Genomic DNA, 24,335 nt, shown 5'->3' with positions numbered 1-24,335 from the left:
AGGGAAACGGAAGCTGAATTCAAAACTCGTTCCGCACACCCCAACGCACGACCAGAAAGAGGAAACACGAATACATTCTTCGGAACTGCTGGATAGATCCAGACGTAATCCCACATTTTCAACAATGATTATTGCTGCGGATGAAAGTTGGTGTTACCAGTATGACCCCCACACGAAGCTTCATAGTGCAGAATGGCCGAGTCCTGGATCACCAGCCTCGAGTAAAAGCCAAACGTCAACCTTAGAGAACGAAGACAAACTTGATTGCAGTATTTGACAAATAAAGAGTTAGTTCACCATTTCCACCAGGTGAAACAGTGAACCAAACTCTTTACATCGAATTATTGAAACGTTTGCGACAAGCAATTCGACGTCGCCGCCCTGATTTGTGGCAGTCGCAGGACTGGTTCTTACTGCACGGCAATGCATGACCTCACACTCCTTTATCTTTTACCGAATATCTGGCAAGACATTCTGTCACTGTCGTCCCTCATCCAACATATTCACCTAACCTCTCACCTTACGAGTTTTTCTTGATTCTGCGAGTGAAACTGCGACTGAATGGCAAGCTTCAGCAAGATATCGCAAACATCCAAAGTTCTGTGACACATGAACTTACAAGCATCGCAGTTAACAACTTCCCTGCTTGCTTCCAAGACATCCAGAAACGCTGGCAATGGCCAGATAGCCAAGAGGACTTTTTCGACAGGAACTAATATCATTTATTTATAAGTGCAAGTTTTCTATATTTTACGACGTCAGTCCTGGAACTTCTATGACATGGGATGTATGCGTACAGCTTCATACATTCGGTTCAATTCTATTTGGCCTTTATCTCCTCATTACAAGTATACATCTACCATTTTCCCAGCTGTTTATACTATTAACCATTCTGGCTACTTTCATGTCTGTAACCTATTTTTGATGATGCTTGTTGTTTAAAAGGGTCTAACATCTAAGATAATCGGCCCTATGTTACTTCTAAGTTATTAATACGATATTATCGTCCACGCACCTTTCACTCCCGTAATGCAAAGTTGGTCTTGACACAGACCGATGTAGAGATAGTTCGACAAGTTAGCGAAATTACTGTTTCGATAGAAGACAGTTCGGGTTTAGGAAAGGTTATTCTAAAGAGTCTCAACCTGTGGGACTCCAGCAAGATATAGCAGATATTATAAATTTAGGAGGTCAAATGGACTACACCGCGGTATGTTCTGAGCTGTATGTGGAGAGATGGCGTAGAATAATACTGATAGACGATAAAGCTAGAGTGGAACTTTTAGAAGTAGGAGTGATCATAATATGAAATGAAGTTGGAATTCAAGAGGACAAGTTGGGGCAAGTATTCGTTTATAGGACGAGGAGTAATTGGCTGAAATAGGTTTCCAAGTGATAAATTGCAAAGGCGAAAGAGTGTAGAGCAAACCACTCTACCCCACCTAGTACAGAGGTTACGAATAGCGGAGGCCTTTACTTTCCACCCCTCCAAGTGCCTACATGACTGTACGGAGATGACTTTGCTTTTATTATTATTATTATTATTATTATTATTATTATTATTATTATTATTATTATTATTATTATTCATGGATCTCTCCTTTGCTACGTTCATCGGCAGTAAGTCATGGCTTATGAAAATGCTTCGTGCATTCGTATTTCAGTTTATAAAGCTGCATAGTGATTATGTCCTCGTACTGCAGGTCTATCTCCGTGTTGTCGTGTCTCTTAATCCCAGAGTTTATGATTAATATATTCTAAGACTGTGCCGTTCCTCATCTTGTGCTGCAAAATCGCCCTGCAGGGATAATGATAAAAGAACAATGTCAAGTATGAATGAACTCTGCTGTAGATCTGTAGTAAATCACTGCTCTGATTTTACGTTTTTATTGGTTTTTTTCTATGTACTTTGTTTCATGGTTTGTTCTCTATTTTGTTTTTTACTTACTCCTTTGGTTTATTAATTTTTTGTACTATATTTTTGTTCTGTTTCACCTCTATCAGCTTTGAATGTAGTCCGTTTTGAAATCTGCAGGGACGGAGCGCAGCGGATACCGCACAGTGAACAATTTACTTTTCTGGTCTTGCTCCAGTAGTTTCCCCCAGCGAAAAGTTTGCTAGCATGGATTCAGTGCCCCCCATATCCTCGTCGACGTTCGCTTAAATCTCAGCATACTGTGCATTGTAACGTGCTGGCGGGGTAGTAAAATGAACGCACGACCAGTAGCGTGTACTCTAAGATTTATTTACTAAGGCTGATTGTTACACGACTACATAGGACTATGCCAGGACTGCAAGTTAAGCTAACACAGTTCACACAATTACACACGTTTGAGCACTCTTCGCTCTCACGACCAGTTACACTTTTTGTTCATAGTATCCCTTATATTATAACACAAATTACTCTCACACTTCCACAATTTTTCTCGCTCTCGCTATCACAACCACCCTGTCCAGAATCCACGCAGAAAAGAGTCTCAAAATCCTATATGACTTAAACTGTCATTTCACTCCCAACGATCTTCATTCTAACTTTGAAGTCTCCCAAACTGAACCAGACACCATGTTCACTTCACAGCAGCTGAACCGAGAGACTCAATTCCTCGACGAAAGACAGACAGACAGAACGAACACTCAGTTCCATGAACATAACTCTCACAGTCAGTGACACAAAGGCTTTTCACCTCAGGCTGAATAAACCTCAACTCGGAATGTCACCGTCCACGGCACCATACACTCTCAGACTGAAATGACTGCACTTCGCTCACTGAACTAAAAAAATCCAAGTCAACCACTCAAGCCTGTTTGGCCTGCATTAAGTTGCAACGCCGACCCTTTTAGATGCTTCGAGAGAGGCAATGCCTCCAGAGTCATCTTAGAATCAAATCCCCTGGGCGCATCGTTAAGATCCTTTCCCCAACGCCGGAAGCCTCCAATAAGGTAACTGGGCGACGACAATATGGTTACAGAAGGGCTGAACAATGCGCGACCAAATCTCTTCTGATTGGTTCGCTATGTGAGGAGTGGTGACGCCCTAACACGGTGACGTCACTCGTGGCCCAGTCCAGGCTCTGCGCTCCGCCCAGTGCCACAGTTAATACGGCGGACCCACAATGATGTATAGGGCGATATTTTCCCGCTACAGTTTGAACCTTGAATATAAAGTAAAAATAAAATGTATACATTTCCGACAATCACTAGCACACCCTGGTGTTAGTGTTCGAAGTATAATTCTCCCAACCTTCTGGTATTACGCATCTGCGATCGAATGATTTATGAAATGGCAAAGAATTATAGAACTTGTAAGTCTAACATCAACATGACTGGTTCCGTACTTGTTCTCACTTAAGTGAAAATGTACATATGAAACTTCCACGGTCTGTTAACTTGCTGCTGATTACTTTTTCATTGTTGAACGCTATTCTTTTCCATGTACCTGCGGCAGAATGAGGAGTCTGATTACCTTGGATCGACTTGGGGTTCATAAGTCGCTCTGACAATGTTTATTGCAATGTATCCGAAACGTGAACAACATGTATATAAAACAACAACACGGAGTCTTCGCAAAGAAGCAGGCCATCACCAATTCGAACACTAGAAATTAAAAAATGGGCAAATTTTACCATTTCCAAAAACTAACTTTTCGAAATAATGTATTTTCTCTATTTCTATGTAATAAGCAATTTATCATATTTTCGAGGTGTGGCCACCGAAATGGTGTTTTATACATGTTTACAGCGTACACATCACATAGTTATTGTACCTACATGAAAGATAGGTAGCCATAGTGTTCTATGACTTCACACATGTATAGCGAAAAGTCAAAGTAGGAGGTGAATATAAAGTAGTGTAAAAACTAATTAAAGAAATTAAATCTCACATGTAACACTCGAAAATAATATCGTGACACTAGAATGTCGTGCATAAATACAGATAATACGGCATATTTCGCAGAAAAATCTAAAGTTTAACGCTTTACAAGTTGGTTCATGACTACTTACGACTTCCATACGTAACACTGTAAGACACAATTCAATATTAAGAATAGCACTTTCAAAATTCTAAACAATTTGGTAAAATGAATGAAATGTTAGTGTGATACTGCTGAAATGAAATCGCGTATGGCTTTTAGTGCCGGGAATCTCCGAGTACATGTTCGGCTCGTCAGGTGCAGGTCATTCGATTTGACTTCCGTAGGCGACCTGCGCGTCGTGATGAAGATGAAATGATGATGAAGATGACACATACATCCATCCCTCGTGCCAGAGAAATTAACTAATGAAAGTTAAAATGCCCGACCCTGGTGGGAATCGAATCCGGGACCTCTGTGGCTAAAGGCCAAAACGCTAACCATTTATCCATGGAGCCGGACGTGATACTGGTGTTCACAATACACTGGATGTTTGAATTATTGTATATTAAAAAATAAAAATGCCAAATCCTGGCCAAATGACTCTAGAAACCACTTATTGTTATTTTCATAGGCGATCGAAATGAATGACAACACACAATGTTATTCATTTACGTGATAATTCTGAAACGTCTCAGTTCTAATACAGTATATCTATTAACCGTGTGTTCGAACTGTCAAAACTTCAAAATTTTTTAAAAAGTTGCAAACGGGCATGCGTAAAACTGCATCGACAATAGTACCAACAGTATTCAACAACACAACTCCTGTTTTATTGGTATTTGATTGTTTTTGAATAGAGCGCATATTGGTAACCCTCTTTACGACTCAAATGAATATTAATTCCAAAACAAGTGTACATTTATTTTGACATTGTAATTATGATGTCACGAAAGATATATTGCTCCCAGTCTAATTCTAATTAATAACATTCGCCACGCATGCGCAATAGCGAAAATTCAGAATGAGATTTTTGGATATTAATTCCCTGTCTCTAACATATTATGGCATCAGGTATGACGTCTTCCCTCCTTCAATTGCCCTGTAAACATAGTTGAATTATGATATTGTGGTCATGTATAGTGCGTATTCAGTGTTTTACATCTTGAGCAATAGTATAAGAACGCAATATTTTCGCACCTTATCTCCTTCCTCTAACGCTAATGAGTAGAGCTCGGATGTTTATGCTGTAATAGGTTAGAATGCAGACTTACTGAGGCGAGTAAGAACCAGAGTCTACCTGCAAGACGGTAATGCTGTGAGGTTTGCATAAATATTAGAGGTTCTAATGGCATTTAAGAGCCTCTACAGGCGAACTGGCGATGGTCAGCTTCGTTACAGCATCCAGTTTGATCCCACTTCAGTCCGTTTTTGTTTAAAGATTCTTCGCATATCTCTAAAATGGAGACATCGGACGTCATTTGCGGATGACCGTATGTAGCAGCATCATATCGGCAGATTTACCGAAACTTAAAAGAAATGGAAAGAGAAGACATTCTCGATCAACAACATCTCGGAAACCTATAAATTGGTTAATGGAAAGGAAAGTCAAGGACATTAAAATTATTAACGAAGAGAAAAATCATATCCAGTTGATCGGAAACGATATAATATAAATCACATTGCATATAAAATCCTTCCTAAAGCGCTGGAGCGTAGAATTCAAACTCATCTAGATGAACATTTGGGTGAATATCAGGTGGGATTTAGTAGAGCGCTTGCACAGAAAAAAATATACATCCTTAGGTCTCTAATTAAGATAATAGGAATGAGAAGCTGGAAGAGGACTGTCATGATATAGGACATTCGACTCAGTGGATCGTAAGGTGCTGGTTAATGTCCTCCGTGAGTTTTGTTCAGATGATATATCCCTCCCGTTGTGACTTCCGCTCTTTTGGGAACAATAATTGAACGAGAAATGCAACTATGCAAGCTAAGAGCGCCAATCTTTAAGTTGATGACTCTTATCACAGGGATGGGGTGATAGTGCACTAATCATTAAGCAGGAGAATTAGAAATCAAAAGGCTAATTAAGGCAGATTGATTAAAGTGAACTAGGAAAATACTATTTATTATATTGAATATAAATGACGACGGTTTAACAAGAACTGAATTTAAAATATGAAATGAATTTAACAAAAAGTTGAATGACTCTACTTCGCGAAAACTTGCAATATTTTTAACTCGTTTGCTCACCGTGTAGTCTTGTTCTGCTGGTCCTTGGAAAGCTTCCATCCTTGTAGCTGGAACATCACCGGTCGTCTTTGAGATATCTTCATCTGCAGCTAAGTACCATTCCTGCCTTGCAAATTGCATCAACCACTAATTGGATGATGGCTTTGAAACTATCACTCCCTGTTATGCTCTATCCCATATATTGGAGATGAGCCCTAAGTCATAGTTAGAAAAACCTCCTTGGGTTATGTGGAGAGGATACTCAATTAATAATCCTTCCAACTTTACTGAAAATGTGCCTTGAAGTTTCATTTCTATCTAGTTTAATACTACCTATTGTCTTAGACTGGTATAAACTGGTCTAATACAGAGCTGTTCGTACTTCCTGATGAGAGTGGCTATACACCCATCATTCAGAAATTCCTAAGTACCACGTCGTGGTAACGAAGTAATTAATGTAGAAGTGATAAACTATCACACTAGTCCACTATGGTACCACAACCATAAGACAAGTTATCAGACCTAAAGCGAAATACAAGATAGAAGAATCAAGAAATCCAGAATCCAGAAGAAGAATTATGCCAAGAGCTCCAACACGCCCTTTTATAACCTTTTCTGGCTCTAATTACAGGTCGCTAGACGTGGTCCAATCAGTTTACACGTCTCTCCCCACTCCAGATATTAAAGTTGACGGGTCCCAACCATGATATCAACTGTTCTTCTATTAGCCCTTTCACTCAGTATCCATGACAACATGACGCTCCTTTGAAAATATAGGCGGTGATCAGTTTGAATTATTCTGGTAGAAATACAGTAGCTTTCGTTACAACGCTTGAACACGTGCTCGCTTTTCCCAGAATTTGATGTCTAAATTTGTCCTTCCTTCTTCCTCGGTGATGTGGCAAGATAGAGGAAAATCTACTGCAAGTTAAATTTAAACGAATGTCGCAAGAATCTAAGTTAATATTAGGATATTCAGCCCTCGTTTACAAGTCGTAGTTACAAAGTAATGAAATGATAGTGAGCAAATGATCAAACATGAATTATAATAAAATTACATACCAAGATAAATATCATGACGTTAAATTCCTGAATTAATTACACATAATAAAATTAACATAATTACACTGTGACGTCTGGAACGTTACATACGCCCCCATGAGTTCTTAACAAATATCACATGAGTTGAGAACTCACACACTTACTCCCACATTGACTTGAAATACATCTATTACCTGCCCATTACGAGCGACATTATTTTCATACAATTAATTATATCTCACTGTCTCCATATCTCTCTTAGACTGCTTACCGTTGCGAATGTCTGTTATTTCAGTTCATCTTGAGGTTTAGATATTAAATTATGCCCAACATGAGCAACTTTCCATTTTTTTTAAACAAGATTATCTTTGAGAATATAACATAATATATATATACAATTCAGATTACAAACACTCCCGAGTGTCTATTAGTCCTTTTACTCTCCATCTTTCCGACATTCTTTGCTAGATAGCAGTAACACGTTCTCTTCCAATATTTTACATTAAAACCATGGAAAACAAATGATACAACCAATTTACACCTTAATCACTCTCTCGAATGTTTCAACCTTAACTTGAAGCAGGATGCAATACACTTCACACGAATACACACGCGATTTAAGCTCACGGTAAAATTATTGCAAGTTAGAAATGCACATACGGGAAAATTAATTATTTGCCGTCGTCAGCTTTAATTAGCCTTCGGTAACATCTCAGAAAACAGATAAGATATAAAATTTCATGGCCTCACATACAGAAAACAGACGATCTATCGGCAATGAACGAGCGTAAATCTACCGCTACACACAAACACCTCCCTTGTTTACAAACATAACTAGGAAATACCACCACAATTGAGACGTAAACTCATTCCGCTCGTAGTCTGACATAACAGGTAGCAACTTCCCCGTGTTACTGACCTAATCTCACAATCCGGTTCAGCCACCTCACACGACAGGTGTCTCCGTAAAATACTAATGTTATATGAACCATTCATTACGCTCTCGCATTCAATACACAGACGTATTGATCCATCACACTTAGGCACGGCAATTAAGGGATTAACGTATTGACTGTTTGATAATTCAATCACATCGTCTGCTAACATAGCTTGAATTTGATCCTCTACGGCTATGGCATATTTGTGTGGTATCGGATACCGCGGTCCGCTGAATGGACTCTTATCCAGCACAGAAAAAGAATGCTCGTACAGATGGGTAACACCAGGTTTATCAGAGAAAATCTCCATGTGTTCATATAACACTTCAAATAACTTGTCCTTCTGGACTTCATTTAACTGATTTCTACCTACGGCTTCTTTCAAGCCACATATTTTATCCTCATTTATCCACAACTGGCACAACTTCAGGCCCTCACTAGCGTCTTCATTAACTTTAGAAACCTCTCTCATTCTCCACACTGTACTAACTTCCGTTTTCCTCTGAATTTCCTCCTCAAACTTGACCTTGATATCCTCATTATTCCACCTCAAATTTAGCACTGAATCATTGTAATTTAACTGAGCCAATTTTAACGTTAACCAGTCAGATCCCAAGATAAGATCAAATATCAAATGCGGAATTACCAAACATATCTGAACGCTAATAAAATTATTAATACAGATCGGAACAGCTACTTGTTTACAAATTTGCTTAGACCTCTTTCCAACAGCCGTAATGATGAAATTAGACTTAACAGGCATTTCCTCCAACTGAATACCCTGTTTCACTAATGACTCATACCACTGAGAACTAATACATGATATTTGGCTACCAGAATCAATAAAAACTTTAACCCACGCCCCCCAAACTTTCAATTTAACAACGGGATTGACTACTTTATTACTTGAATCTCCATTATTCTGCTCGGGTTCATACAACAAATCGTCTCTAACATCTAGGTCATATGGTAACACTTTCATGACAAGACACTTCGCTACCTTCGTACTAGGCTGGAATTCTGACCTAAGATTACAGCCTCTAGTTAGTTTAAAGGTTCCCTTTGTGTATTGACGTTGGACTCATTAGTACATTGCTCTGGACCCCGTTGGGAATTTCCTGTCCTATATTCAGGTGCTCCGCTCCTACTGTTATGCTGAGCTCTGAACTGATTGCGAGCTTCGTGATTCTGTGTTCTTCCGTTATGTCTCATTCCGTTGTGATGACTAAAGCTCTGAATATTCTCCGTTCTACTCCTAAGGTTACCTAAAGCATCAAAACTGCCTAGTAGGTTCTCCATCTCCTGAATAGTACCAACTCTTTGCATGCAGGCCGCTTCCCTCACCCTGTCCGGAAAATGTCTCAAAAGTAGTCTAACTACATCAGACCCCTCGGTTATACCATCTAAGTTCTGACAAATCATGACATGGGCCAGGAAGTATTCGGTCATAGTGACTCCCTCATGCTGTTTGTACCTCCCAAATACCACCCTTTCTCTCTCCCGAGCTTGTATCGCTTCATTCCAGAATTTCTCTCTAAACTTATTTCTGAATTCTTTCAGGTTCGTCATCGTTTGCCTATATACCATGAACCAAGACCGAGTTTCTCCTACAAAAGCATGGTCAATATTTTCCATAACGTCTTCCCAGTCCATAGACCATTCCTCTAGACGCTTTTCAAACCGTTTTTCTATCATCTGAAGGAAATCTAGCTGGTTCGTTTGTTTCCCATTAAATTTAGGTAGTTCAATTTCCCTAATGTAGCTATTTCCTAGACATTGCATTCCCGTGAAAACCTGTTTATCCTTTGCCACCTGTTTTAACTGATTTTCTGCTTTCTCCATCCGGCATTCTACATCTTTGTCTCTCCTATCAATTTCGCTCTCCAAATTAACCTGCTTCTCTTTCAGTGTCCTAATTTCAATCTTATTCTCTTCAGCTATCGCAAACCTTTCTTCACTTGCCCGGGTCTCATCTTCTATTCTAAGCTTCACTGTGTCAATCTCTTGTTGGACGTGGTCTTTGAATACCCGTATTTCCCCTTTTTGAGTCTCAACTCTCTTATCAATACTATTGACCTGCCTCATTACTTCCTCCCTAGTAGAGTTGCTTTCCTTCCCCATTAATTCCAGGAATTTAGTTCTCTGCTCCGCAAACTTTTCTTCTACCTCTTTCCCTTGCCGTTCACATTCACTTTTCTGTTCCTCTAATCGCTTATTAAAATGTTCATTTTTACCACCAGATCGCGTAGCTGCCTACTGTGTTCGTCCATTCTCCGATTCGCTTCCTCCTTATTTTCCCTCATCTCCCCGCTTAATTCAGCTTTAGTTTGCTCTAACTGTTCTTTAAGTTCATATTTAATATTCTCAATTTTAGTGTTAGTTTGTTCTAATTCACTTTTAAGCTCAGATTTAGTTTGTTCTACATCTGTTTTAATTTGTTCCAATTCATTTTTTATTTCAGATTTACTGTCCTCTATCTTACTCAACATTAACTGCATCATTCCCATTAACTGATCATTATTATTACTTTCATTGCTAGTGTTTACTTCCGCTTCGCCCCCCATCCTACTATCATCTGACTCCATACTGACTTCTTTCTGCTTGCCTTCACTCTCCATACTACTTACACTTCTATCTTCAATTTCCTCTACTAGACTACACAACTCTTCCTCTGAACTCAATACGTTATAGCCTTTTATCGCCCGTCCACTGCGCAACATCCTCTCCTCTTTCGTCTGATCAGCCATGACCCTCCCCACAATCAAACACTCCTAATGCAACTTGGATATCCAAATTTTTTCCCATAATACGAATTCTGATATCGTTACTGTCATTAACTGCTCCGTACTTAATGATTTTCTCGCCCTACGTTGGAGCGGCATTTATGTAGCTTCCCCTCTTGGTGAACAATCATTGAACGAGAAATGCAACTATGCAAGCTAAGGGCGCCAATCTTTAAGTTGATGACTCTTATCACAGGGATGGGGTGATAGTGCACTAATCATTAAGCAGGAGAATTAGAAATCAAAAGGCTAATTAAGGCAGATTGATTAAAGTGAACTAGGAAAATACTATTTATTATATTGAATATAAATGACGACGGTTTAACGAGAACTGAATTTAAAATATGAAATGAATTTAACAAAAAGTTGAATGACTCTACTTCGCGAAAACTTGCAATATTTTCTTCTCGCTTGCTCACCGTGTAGTCTTGTTCTGCTGGTCCTTGGAAAGCTTCCATCCTTGTAGCTGGAACATCACCGGTCGTCTTTGAGATATCTTCATCTGCAGCTAAGTACCATTCCTGCCTTGCAAATTGCATCAACCACTAATTGGATGATGGCTTTGAAACTATCACTCCCTGTTATGCTCTATCCCATATATTGGAGATGAGCCCTAAGTCATAGTTAGAAAAACCTCCTTGGGTTATGTGGAGAGGATACTCAATTAATAATCCTTCCAACTTTACTGAAAATGTGCCTTGAAGTTTCATTTCTATCTAGTTTAATACTACCTATTGTCTTAGACTGGTATAAACTGGTCTAATACAGAGCTGTTCGTACTTCCTGATGAGAGTGGCTATACACCCATCATTCAGAAATTCCTAAGTACCACGTCGTGGTAACGAAGTAATTAATGTAGAAGTGATAAACTATCACACTAGTCCACTATGGTACCACAACCATAAGACAAGTTATCAGATCTAAAGCTAAATACAAGATAGAAGAATCAAGAATCCAGAATCCAGAAGAAGAATGATGCCAAAAGCTCCAACACGCCCTTTTATAACCTTTTCTGCCTCTAATTACAGGTCGCTACACGTGGTCCAATCAGTTGACACGTCTCTCCCCACTCCAGATATTAAAGTTGATGGGTCCCAACCATGATATCAACTGTTCTTCTATTAGCCCTTTCACTCAGTATCCATGGCAACATGACGCTCCTTTGAAAATAGAGGCGGTGATCAGTTTGAATTATTCTGGTCGGAATACAGTAGCTTTCGTTACAACGCTTGAACACGTGCTCGCTTTTCCCAGAATTTGATGTCTAAATTTGTCCTTCCTTCTTCCTCGGTGATGTGGCAAGATAGAGGAAAATCTACTGCAAGTTAAATTTAAACGAATGTCGCAAGAATCTAAGTTAATATTAGGATATTCAGCCCTCGTTTACAAGTCGTAGTTACAAAGTAATGAAATGATAGTGAGCAAATGATCAAACATGAATTATAATAAAATTACATACCAAGATAAATATCATGACGTTAAATTCCTGAATTAATTACACATAATAAAATTAACATAATTACACTGTGACGTCTGGAACGTTACACCGTTAATCACAGAGACATTGACACACACCTTATTTCAAGTTAAATTCATGGTTGAAATCTCGCAATCATAAAAACGGGTCTAATAAACAGGGACTGCTTTTCGTCACTGATGTTGAATTCTATACTGGATCAAGTCATCATAGAATGAAGATCAAGTATGACTGAAAGGGAACAAGAAAATGGAATAAAGATAGGATGTGGAAAAATTGCGATCGTAGTTGACTGCCTAGCTTCCGCGGATGATGTGGTACTCATAACAGATAACATGCACTCGGCCGCAAAAGAAGTGAACGAATTAAAAATGTAGCCGTCAAAACGGGTTTAAGAATACATTTTGAAAAACTGCAAAGGTATGCACTTAGACAAAGCAGATCACAAAGTCAGAATTAAAACCACATTTGGGGATATCCACCGTGTTCGTGAATTCCAGTACCTGGGAAAAATTCTCACCCCGAATTCTCACTCCTGTCCCATCGTCGCCATAAACCAGTCTGTGTCGATGCGACGTAAAGCAACTAGCAGTTTCCTTTACACGTAAGCATAGGGAAGTGAACAAAGTGACTATTGTTCTGATGGACTAAATATCCGTATGTGGCTGGGTGGCGTGACCAGTCTTAAGGTAAACAACGGATACTAAAAGCATTGGGAGATATGACTTTTGCCCAAACAGCGATAAATTTACAAGGGTAGATATTTGATAAATGTTCACCTTCTTTGCTATCATTTGACAAAAGATAGCCAATCAACTGAAGGGAAATTAGACACCTCGGCGACAGTTCTAAGGGTAGAAAAGATGGAAATGGCTTTCAGACTATGTCATGTAACTTATAAATCCAAGTCCATATCCATTCAAAAATATTAAAACAATATTGTACGGTGATGAGAGCAGACTGTCTACATACGACGGAAACCGTGACGAAGGTAATGTACCAGTCATTGACAAAAGAAGAAGGTGATTTCTTAGGAAAATCGTAGGTCCAAACAAGTCACTGTATTCACAATCCATGTTCCGGCTGAGACTGACTCGAGTACTTTACGAAAAAGTTGAGAGGATAACAACTACTATGAGGAAAGATTGTCCATATTTGGGTACGTTGTGAGGATGAATGCAAAGAGACTGGCACCCTGGATACTTTGTCCACAAGAAAGTGGAAGATACAAACTTTATGGCTTAAGGAGGTTCACAAGGACTTGGAAGAAGTGGGGATCCAGGATGGAGATATACAGGAAAAAACAACTTTCAGGAAGAAAATTGCGGAAATGAGGTATACACTGGGGAAACACGTCAAGTCACGCAATGTCTCGGATGAAGTGCGACAAAGGGTAAGTCCAAGACTTAAGAACATGTGGAAGGAGTACAAAGAAAAGGGACTGTTTTTTTTTTGAGATAGAAGATCTCGTGGATTGTGTAAACGTGGCCCATAGATGTATGTAATGAATGAAATAAAAAATCCGATTGACTATATGGAATGCTCCAATCTGTCAATGGAGGGATGGCGTCGAATAACATTTGAAGGTGAATAAGCTTGAGTGGATACTTTAAAAGTAGACAATATCATAATATAAAGGTGGAGATGGAGATGGAACTTAAGAGAACAGTGGGCCAAAATGTATCGTTTATAGAAACAGGAGATGGTGATTAGAATAATTCATTGCTGTTCGGGCAAAAGTTTATATCTCTCAATGCTCTTCTTACCCATTATTTTCCTTACGACTGGTCACACTTCCCAGCCACATATAGATATGCAGTCAATCAGAACAATTTTCGTTGTGTTCATTTTCGTATGCTTCCTTGTAAAGGAAAATGAACCGTAAGTACATTATTCTGTAAGAGTGCATCAGTAAGACGTGCAAACACACATTCCTAGAGTGCGGTACGGTAAGGCTCATTTTCCTTTAACCGATCTCGATAGCTGCAGTCGCTTAAGTGCGGCCAGTATCCAGTATTCGGGAGATAATAGGTTCGAACCCCACTGTCGGCAGCCCTGAAAATGGTTTCCGTGGTTTCCCATTTTCACACCAGGTAAATACTGGGGCTGCATCTTAATTAAGGCCACGACCGCTTCCTTCCCACTCCTAGCCCTTTCCTGTCCCATCGTCGCCATAAACCTGTCTTTGTCGGTGCGACGTAAAGCAACTAGCAATTTCCTTTACACGTAAGCATAGGGAAGTGAACAAAGTGACTATTGTTCTGATGGACTAAATATCCGTATGTGGCTGGGTGGCGTGACCAGTCTTAAGGAAAATAACGGATACTAAAAGCATTTGGAGATATGACCTTTTGCCCAAACAGCGATAAATTTACAAAGGGAGATTTTTGATAAATGTTCACCTTCTTTGCTATCATTTGACAAAAGATAGCCAATCAACTGAAGGGAAATTAGACGCCTCGGCGACAGTTCTAAATGCAAATCAGTGTTTATTGATTGATTGAAATGAAGTATGAAGATATGAGAACAGATATAAATAGTTATATGGAACACTGATTGTAAAGAACCGAGTATTGTGGTTCAAGGTTTTAAAATCATCATTTTTACAACCATTTGATGCATTGCATTGCATAATGGGGAAATTGTCTGTGCTCATTTTTGTTTGGTCACTTAACGATGACCTGTTCCATTCTTCAGTCATGATGTATAATGTAAAATATTTTGCCGGGCTGAGTGGCTCAGACGGTTAAGGCGCTGGCCTTCTAACTCCAACTTGGCAGGTTCGATCCTGGCTCAGTCCGGTGGTATTTCAAGGTGCTCAAATACGACAGCCCCGTGTCGGTAGATTTACTGGCACGTAAAACAACTCCTGCGGGACTAAATTCCGGTACCTCGGCGTCTCCGAAGACCTTAAAAAGTAGTTAGTGGGACGTAAAACAAATAACATTAAAAAAATTATTTGTAAAATATTTTACATACTAAAGTAAAATAATCGATTATTCAATACAGAATACATTCTTCCCCGCGATATTTCACTGACTAAATAGATATTTTTGTTAACATACGTGTTGCAAAACGTTTGAGTTAACAACCACTTACATTTGGATAGTTTTATGAAAAGGGTAACTACAATTGCCTCATGACTAGATGATATTCTCTAATATTATGAGAAAGAAATTTTTGCCTGGGAGTTTTATTTTGTAAATATTAAATATCTAATCAAATGTAAAAGTATGTTTCCTACAAGGATGCCAAATTCTATGTACAGGAAAGTCATAGACGTGTGAAATATTGCCCAGTTCTCACTGTGAAAATGGTGTAGCCTGCCTCTCGCGTAAAGGAACTTCCTCTTTAACCAGACTATTCGAGTCGATGTGTTGCCTGATGTTATCTCCTAAGAGAAGTACAAGTTTCGCTCCGCCACATTTTGTGCAGTGTAAGGAAACAGCATTAGTGTTGCGGCAAATAGAGGCGATAAGATTCCTATTACTTTCATACTGAAAACAAAAATTATGCTTCTGATGGGGCTAAATTAATATTTACAGTATTGAAAATCTTCCGTATAATAATTATTCTATTGAATCCTTGAAGGACACGGTGTCTACTTATTTTAGTGATGAATCAGCAAAGTATTTCGAGATGTTACAAATTTTGGATGTTTGAGGGTTAAATCCATTTTGAGGATATTACTTTCTTAGTAAAATGACAGTGGTTCTATAAAGGTAGAGCTAATAGTTCATGCGTTTTATATTTGGAAGACCGTGTCCTCAGTAATCAACATGCACATTTTTCGAACAAAATGAGTTATACATGTGTGACACAATAGTTATTCAACAGCTAGGAAACCATTTCTTATGTTCGTTTTATAAAAACTGTGTAAACGTTGTAGGAATTATACTCCAAGGAGTTAAGAATTCTGCAAAATCAGGCATATGTATATCTTTATTGAGTTTTGCTAAGACGCTTCAATACTTCTTTGATGTAACTTCTACCTTAACTGCGATGAATAGAGAACATACCATGGCACAACCATAGCAACTGTGCAGGCTGTAGAGAACACACCAAGGTACAACCATAGCAACTGTTCAGGCTGTAGAGAACACACCAAGGTGTAACCATAACAAATGTGCAGACTGGAGAGAACACACCAAGGTGTAACTATAGCAACTGTGCAGGCTGTAGAGAACACACCAAAGTGTAACCATAGCAACTGTTCAGGCTTTGATATAAAGTATGGCTGGATGGTAAATATTACCTAGCAACCATGTAGGGTAACGTCTTATGGCTAGTGGCCATCTGAAAATAGCAGCCGTTGATGCATGGTCGTGGTCGGGGTGGTCATTTGATTTTCGCAAAAGGAAACGTGGTATCTTTTCCCAGTTTATTGTATTCAAACACTAGCTGATGTGCCCGGGCTTCGCTATGGAAATGTACACTGTATACAGAATTCAAGGTTCAGTAGTGTGCAAGTTGTGAGTAATATTGTATTAAATTGTATAGCTCTTAACGTTGCCCCAGAAAGGCGATGCCTGTCCTCTCGTGAAGTCTTTGTTCAGGACTTTGTTCATGGCAGACACTCATTCTCCACCTTCCCTTTTTAAATGCTCAGAAATTCTGTCTTTTGTAGTTTTCCCAACTGAAGTCAACACAGGTCATTACGATGTCGTCAGTAGGAGGGTCGCTATTAAAAGCAATTCTATCATGTGAAATACTCGACAAAATGAAAAACCGCGCATTTTCTCACTTTCAACGAACAGAACTACACTGCCGATCTAACAGTCCAAAGATCCAGAGCTGGAGTCACCAGCCCGCAGACAGCCGTAAACACTCCCCTAATTTCAACCAATTTCTAAGAAGAAGAAGAAGAAGTAGTTTTTTTTTGTTTTTTTTGCTAGTTGCTTTACGTCGCACCGACACAGATAGGTCTTATGGCGACGATGGGACAGGGAAGGGCTAGGAGTGGGAAGGAAGCGGCCGTGGCCTTAATTAAGGTACAGCCCCAGCATTTGCCTGGTGTGAAAATGGGAAACCACGGAAAACCATTTTCAGGGCTGCCGACAGTGGGGTTCGAACCTACTATCTCCCGAATACTGGATACTGGCCGCACTTAAGCGACTGCAGCTATCGAGCTCGGTAGAAGTAGTAGTAGTAGTAGTAGTAGTAGTAGTACACTCCTCTGCTATTTTTCCGGTAAGTGTGCACACTGGTAATTCATATCAGTGCCTCAGAGTAGGGATCGAATAGCTGGAGTACTATGAGGAAACAGTGTGTTACGTACCAGTAGTTATCAGTAAATTTATGAACTAGGGGAATGACATGTTAAAGAAGAGAGTTATCTAACTCCCCAGCTACTTCACGCCAATATTCAGGCAGGCTGTTTTACTCGGTATATCCGATATGAGGGGAAACAGAAGACAGAAAGCACTCCATAACAAACAATGGTCAATGTAATGTTTTATGAGCTTTCTATATTATAGGTCTTCAAATTTACACTTAAGAAAATGGAAATTGCAACACCATGAAGGCATTGGTTGTTTGTGTTGATTTTCAAGATATGGAACGATGCCGTGTAGGTATGTAAACGACCGAAGTTTCAGAGCCATTGGATTGTTGTTACAGTTCTCCCCACGTGATTGGTCGCGGAGGAATCAACTCCAGTATACGTACTCTGGTGTAGCGTAGTTGATTTGCAGTCTGTGTAGTGAAGTGTTCCCCGTCAAACATGCTTCGACGACAGAGAAGAGCACGCTATCAACAACTATCGCCGTTTGAGAGGGCTCGGATTGGCCTGTGTGAGGCTGTATTATCGCTAAGGACTGTCGCTGCACGTGTTGGCCGACAGGCATCTACGGTACAACGTGTATGGCAGCAGTGGTGAAATGAAGGTACCCACACTCGTAGACCTGGCACAGGGCCAGCGCGACAGACAACTGTGAGAGAGGATCGCCGCATCATTCGGATGGCCCGGATGGAACCCCACGCTACAGCAGCGCAAATTCGAGCAGCTGTGGCACCCCACGTTACACAACAGACAGTTGGTAATCACCTGCGTGCAGCTGGCTTACGATCCCGTGTCCCTGATGAAGGTGTTCCATTGACCCCACAACAGCGACGTGTAAGGCTGGCCTGGTGTCAAGAAAGATCGACGTGGTTCAACAAATGGCATAGGGTCGTTTTTAGTGATGAATAGCGCTTCTGTCTTGCCCGCAGTGATCGCAGGAATCGCGTGCGCCTACGTACTGTGGAGAGGATCTTATTGTCGAGAGGCACACAAGGCTCGACAGTACGTTCACACTGCACGCATCTCCAGAGAAGCTCTCCACGACATCACAACCTTAGAATGGCACGCCAGAGCCCCGGACCTCAGTCCTATTGAGCGTGTGTGGGACACGATCGGTCGACAACTGGCAAACCGTCCTCAGCCACCCACAACTCTGGAACAACTGACCCGTGCAGTGCAGCAAGCATGGGCCACAATTCCTCAGGAAGCGATCCAGGGCCTTATTGACTCCATGCCTGGACGAATTCGCCAATGTATTGCAGGTCGTGGTGGGGACATCCTGTATTGATTGTTGTCCAAACTTGCGGTCAGAGGGACCTGAAAGTGTAATCATGGAATCACCATGGAAAACTCGTCCCGCATGTTCAATTGCAGTAATGTAGCACCACTCCTTCTGGGTGTTAAAATTTCCATTTTCTTCAGTGTAGCTTTCGTCCGACTCTGTGATTAGGGTATGTAATGTAAAGTGAGTCCTCCTTTCTTTCGAAGTATCAGTTCTCTTCCATTTCTTCTCTATGATAAGTGTTATATACAGGATGGTTGCCTAGTTGTACTTACTCTTAAAACAATAATCACCACCACCACCGGCACGTTGAACAGTATAAGACATAAATGATAGGAAACTGTACTCTCTGTGACATATGTTATGTAGTACTTTTCGACAGGACCAATAACATAGGCAATTACAAATTAGATTTTAGACTCCTTCCCCTAAACTACCATTTTACCCAGGGTGGACACAATTATTTATAGCGTAGTCTGTAGTTCCTTATTACCCGACTTTACACACGGATTTTCATTGGATTCTGTTTACCCATTTTTTTCGTGGCTCGCCGTTGATATGGACATACCAACAAAATTCCAAATTCATGAACAACTCTGTTATCATAGCCGTTACGGAAAAATGTAGAAACCGAGCTCGATAGCTGCAGTCGCTTATGTGCGGCCAGTATCCAGTATTCGGGAGATAGTAGGTTCGAACCCCACTGTTGGCAGCCCTGAAAATGGTTTTCCGTGGTTTCCCACTTTCACACTAGGCAAATGCTGGGGCTGTACCTTAATTAAGGCCACGGCCGCTTCCTTCCCACTCCTAGCCCTTTCCTGTCCCATCGTCGCCATAAGACCTATCTGTGTCGGTGCGACGTAAAGCCACTAGCAAAGAAAATGTAGAAGATATAAATTATCAGAAATTTAAAACTAAATGACTTTAGTGATGTAGTATTAATCGGTAGAACCACTAACAATATAGATATTTGAGAATTACATTTTAGGCTTTCCCCTAAACTACCATTTAACTCTGCGTAAATAAAATTATTTGTGGTCTGTATTGTAGCGGATTATTCCCCGACTTCACATACTGATTTTCATAAAATTAACTTCAGCCATTTTCTCGTGATCGCGTACAGACAGACAGACAGACAGACAGACAGACAGACAGACAGACAGACAGACAGACAGACAGACAGACAGACAGACATTACAGAAAATTAAAAAAGGGCATTTCCTTGTTACTGTGGATGTGACCGATGCAGAAATACCATTCTTTTTTACTTCCGAGCAATATACAGACAACACTCTTATTTTATATGTATATATAAACCTACTGCAGTATTGGTTGCACTGAGAGAAAGTAACAGAGGGCACAAAAAACAATATATCCTTTTCTCTGTCGAGCTTGAGAGCTGTCGTGTTACAGGCTTGCTCGCTAAAGAAATAATCATGTCGGACAAAAATCTTCGTCACACCAATAATGTATGCACAGATCTTCAAAGAAGGGAACCCCGGAATCGTGACCTCATGATTTAATTTTCAAGTGCTAACTATGGTTCTCCATTTCAGCCGATCTTCCATTAGTACCATCATACCGTGCCACAACACAAAAGTATTGCTCCACATTTCGAAGGCCTCAATATGTTTCACATTAGGTGCCTTCAGTGTCCAGAATAAACACCTCTAAACCAATCATCTCTTAAATGAACAGCAACCGAGCTCGATAGCTGCAGTCGCTTAAGTGCGGCCAGTATCTAGTAAACAGGAGATAGTGGGTTTGAACCCCACTGTCGGTAGCCCTGAAGATGGTTTTCCGTAGTTTCCCATCTTCACACCAGACAAAAGGCGGGACTGTACCTTAATTAAGGCCACGACCGCTTCCTTCCACTTCCTAGGCCTTTCCTATCCCATCGTCGCCATAGGGCATATTTTTCCAGAGATTTTACCAAAATATTTTCCTAAAACTATTAAATTTAAAAAATATTCCACTATTGTTTATTAATAAACTGTAGCAACTATTCATTTACCGAGGAAGTGGACGCACGGATTGGGTCATGCAGATACCAGCTTGCATTCGGGAGATACTGGGTTCGAACACCATGTATGTGAAGGAAATTGAACCTTATCGTACAGTACTGCAGGAATGTAAGGTATTTTCGTAATACAACAGTATACAGTATTTGAGGTTCATTTTTCTTTACACCGGTCCATAGAAATACGAACGTTGTTCTGATGGACTGCATATTCATATTAGTCTGGGAGGTGTGGCGAATCATTGAAAATAATGGATAGGGACACACGATGTTTTTTTTTTCACCGACGATATGCATAAGTAGGGCCCGGATGTTGATGACAAGTAATCCTTTTTATTGATTGGTCAGGTTCAATGCTCCAATGTATACAAACTCTGTTCATCGCACCTCGATTACAAATATATCCTTTTATATTTTGCATTTTGGCTTTTGTTTGTATTTATTGGTTTTTATATTTTATAGCATTTTCTTTGATTTCGGAGAATTTTGTCTCCTTAGGTCATTTTTGATGCTACCACACTCATTTATGAAATTAAGTCTGAAAGGCTTAACTAGTAGTTATACAAATATTGAAATATAAATTTTCAGTATAATATAAAGTAGTCTTATTCTTATACTTTCTAGGCTTTGTTTCTGGGTCACAAACATATTTCAAATTTTGTATGAATTAATTTCTTATGTTGGTTCTTATAATTTTGAAATGTTTTTCTAGACGTTAATTTCACAAATCGTCTTTTGCTATTTCGTGTTCTTATCAAACTTGTGATTTTTTAATCAATACTCATTACATTGTGTATTCGAGCTTATGTCTAACCTATTACATACTTATTACAAATCGTCCTTTGTTATTTCGTGTTCTTTTCAAACTTTTTATTTTTCAACCGATATTCATAGCATTTTTATTCTTTTTTTATTATTTGTCTTCCAGCTTCCAAATAAGAGGCCTATATTATGTACGTTGTCTGAACAATTACGTGTTCTCTGAAGGATTTTAAAACATTATTTTTAAATATATTTTCCTTTTATATTTAAAAATATATTTTCTTAATTTTAGGCCATTTAATAGTCATTTTAATCTTTTGAATTGCATTTTTGAAAATATTCTTTAGTCGTCAATATTCTGATCTTAAACATTAGGTAGATAACTTTCTAAATATTAGTTTTTTGCAAAAATCAGTCAATTAGGGAAAATGATAAGCATTAAGTAGGACTAACAATTTACTTTATTGCCTTGCTAATACGGTAAATCTTCTCCCAACGAACACGTCTCAACAGCGGACTCTTCCAGGTAATTACCATTCCTTAGCAGATGTACTTAAGCATATTTTGATAAATGATTCTCAATTGCTGAAATAATCACCAACGTGAATGCAAAAAAATTAGTATTATAGCGTGGCGTGTCCTTAGAACTAAAATTACTATACAGAGTATTTCGTTTTATGGCCATGGTCTGACACTGTGGATCATCGGTTCGAGTCCAAAAGGCGGAAAATCTAAATTTATCATGAAGATGTTGCCCGGTAGGGTAGGACAGGTTGTGATATACAATTTAGGGGACTAGATTGCTTTCGAAAAGTGTGGATTCAGTTCCAAATTTCTCCGCCATTTTTATAATGCATGAAGGTATCTGTCGGGTGGAGACGTTAATCCTTCATCAGATGCATTGGTGTTACTTGACAGTAGTATGCTATGTGAGACAGCGGGTTTCCTACCTCGTTACCATCATCATCCGACGACATCCAGATGTTCAGATCGTCCACGGGCCTCAAATAGAATTACCTGCACCACGCGAGACAAACATGTACTCACACATTCCCAGGACAAAACAAAAAAGAAAACTCGTTGAATAATAATAAATTCCGCGCAGGTACACTTATCACACAAACAATTGAAACTATAGGTATCATGTTTCTGAGTATCTACAGAGTTTGTACAGACTGGGGAGTTGATATTACGTTGATATTAATTAAAATTAAGTGTGATAAAACATTGTATGCGAGAAACTTATAATACCATAAGATAATATTTTTAATATTATTGTTCTTTACGCCCCACTAACAACTTTTGACGGTTTGTGGAGACACCTAGGAGCAGGAATTTTATCCCGCAGGAGTTCTTTCACGTGCCAGTAAATCTACCGACACGAGGCTGACGTATTTCAGCACCTTCATATAATATCGAACTGAGCCTGGATCGAACCTGCCAAGGTGGGATTCAAAAAGCTAGCGCCTCAACCCTCTTAGCCACTCAGTCCGGCATTTTAAAAGTAGAGTTACGATCCTCGACAACGGGTAAATGGAAGGAATGTTTGGGTGGAACGCGTATATTAGAGTATTCACTTACGATTATGTTTGATGTCTAAATTGACAGATAAAAGAGAGAGCCTACTTGTTGAAAACCACAAATGAAAATTTGAATCGTAGTATCTACGAAATAGTGCTTCAAATGAAGGCAAACTTTGTGTTAAATATGTGACGTCACACTCACACTCTGTTGACACCGCTCAGTCGGAGGTTAGCTTTCGTTGTGAATACATCATGGTCAGTAGTCGCTATCACTATCAGCCATATTCAATCGTTTTTACGATGTAGTCTCCTTTAGTCTGAAGCAAGGTAGATTTTCATGAGGTCTATCCATCTGGGACGGTCTTGAGCGATGTTCTGCCAATTGATCCCAGTAATCTTCCGGATGTCTTTAACCCATCTGTCGGGTGGTCTTTCCTTAGGTCTCAGATGATCTTTCGGACTCCACTCAAGCACAAGCTTTGTCCACCTAACATCAGTTCTCCTAGCAACATGGCCTGCCCACTGCCATTTTAGGGTAAACAGACTTTCTAAAATGTCACTGAACTTTGTGACTGACCTTATGTAATCTGTTCTCTTCCTGTGTTTCTTTGTGAAGCCTAACATAAACCGTTTCATACCTCTTTGGGTTGTTCTAATTTTTTGCTTAACAAACTCCCTCAATGTCCAGGTTCCGTAACCGTAAGTCAGTACAGGCAGAACACACTGGTATAAAACAAAATATTAATAATGGAAAATTTTAACGGACCTTCTCGATTTATATTAGCCTCCGTCTGTGCTCATCCTTGCATCAGTTCTGGCGATTTGAAAATGTTTCACTTTAATGCACGAAAGCGCTACTCTGAATCAACTTTAATGACTGACGACGAGCTCGATATTAATGCTGAGGTGCAAATCATCATGATGGCCGATTTTAATATAGGCTAGCAAAGAAATTTAAGGCAACTGATTTTCTCAAACATCACTTTAATTTAAATGATGTACCGAGCAACTATCCCACCACGCTTGTTCAATGTTGGGCTTTGATATTGACCCTGTATTCTCGCGTTCTCTACCGGTGTAACTCCTTTCTTTCATCTGTCCAGGGGGTAGCATTCATCCGGTTTTCTTCCTAAAATCCATGGG

Source organism: Anabrus simplex, chromosome 5, assembly GCF_040414725.1.
Source record: "Anabrus simplex isolate iqAnaSimp1 chromosome 5, ASM4041472v1, whole genome shotgun sequence".
Lineage (NCBI taxonomy): Eukaryota > Metazoa > Arthropoda > Insecta > Orthoptera > Tettigoniidae > Anabrus > Anabrus simplex.
This window is presented reverse-complemented; position numbering follows the sequence as displayed.